At 33.3% G+C, this 1,456-nt stretch overlaps 1 non-coding gene across 1 annotated transcript; it reads right to left on the bottom strand.

The window, feature by feature from the left end:
- Window positions 1-563: 563 nt before the first annotated feature.
- On the bottom strand, window positions 564-671 carry LOC113776547. Its single transcript, XR_003469034.1, has one exon. It is a non-coding gene; the product is annotated as a small nucleolar RNA R71 (small nucleolar RNA).
- Window positions 672-1,456: the final 785 nt, after the last annotated feature.

Raw genomic sequence — 1,456 nt, 5'->3', positions numbered from 1 at the left:
ATATAACTACTACATTATCTCTTTTCTTCTTACTTGTAGTGTATACACCGGACGTTGTGTGTAGTTGCACCTTTTGCTTCGAAAATTAAAAGGACACTAAGATGACAAAGAAAGCATATACCATGAGAGGAAAAAGAGGATCAACATATCGAGAGAATCACTATAGAGTTGCCTTTCGAAGAAAAAATGGCAAAAAATGAAACAAATGGGTGAGTTTTTAGAAATTTTGCTCTATCGGGGACTCAAGAATCACAAACATAGCACGGCCAACGATAAATGCGAATAATTTTGAGATTAAACCATCACTCATTCAAATGAATCAACAATTTTAATTTGGAGGTGATGCTGTAGAGGATTCAAATGCACACTTAGCCACATTTTTTAAAATATGTGATACTATTAAAATGAATGGAGTTAGTGAAGATGCCATAAGGTTAAAGTTGTTCCTGTTTTCTTTGTGAGATAAACCTAAAGTTTGGTTGTATTCTCATGCTCCAAATACTTTCACCACTTGGGATGCTCCAAATACTTTCACCAAATACTTTCCACTCGATAAAATGGCTAAATTTAGAATGGACATAACTATTTTTAGTCAACAAGAGAGTGAATTATTGTATGAACCTTAGGAAAGGCTTAGAAATTTGCTATAAAAATGTCCTCATCATGGACTTCCTAATTAGCTCATTGTCCAAATCTTCTATAATGGTTTATTTTTCTTGACTAAAACTACAATTGATACAGTCGCAAATGGAGCGTTAATGGGTAAATCGTCCCAAGAAATTCAAAATTTAATAGAAAAAATGGCGGCAAATAACTATCAAAGGGCAAATATGATCAAAATGGACACTCTAAATATGTTAATTGCTCAAATGAACAATATAGTAAAATTGCTAAGTAGACAAGTCAGAGTTTGTCCAAATTCTTCACCTATTGTACATGTTGCTTATTGTTCTACATATGGGGGTGAACATAATACTAATGAGTGTATTGATTTTGAGCAAACTTAATTTGTCAATAATTACAATAGAAATATTCAAAATAACCCCTACTCAAACACATACAATCCGGAGTAGAAAAATCATCCAAATTTTGGATGAAGAATCAAAGCAATCCTTAAAGGTTGACTAACTCGTCAGAATTTCAACGAAAACAATCACAGACGGACACTAAATCGGGTTAGGAGATTGTGATGGAAAAACTGACCAACAGCACCTCAAAAAGAATTGAGCGACTAAAGGGGAGATTGGATCAATTGATCGGGATGTATACAAATATGAAGGTCCAAATAGATCAAATTGTCAATTCTATTAACAATAGAAACCAAAGAGAATTACCTAATAAAATGGAAGTGAATCCAATAGAGCACATTAAAACCATTACCCTTCGTAGTGGTAGACAATTAGAAAATCCTCCGGTGGTTGAAAGTAAGAGGAAAAATGAAGGTAAAAAGAATGAA

The sequence above is a fragment of the Coffea eugenioides genome, chromosome 6 (genome assembly GCF_003713205.1).
Source record: "Coffea eugenioides isolate CCC68of chromosome 6, Ceug_1.0, whole genome shotgun sequence".
Lineage (NCBI taxonomy): Eukaryota > Viridiplantae > Streptophyta > Magnoliopsida > Gentianales > Rubiaceae > Coffea > Coffea eugenioides.
This window is presented reverse-complemented; position numbering and strand designations above follow the sequence as displayed.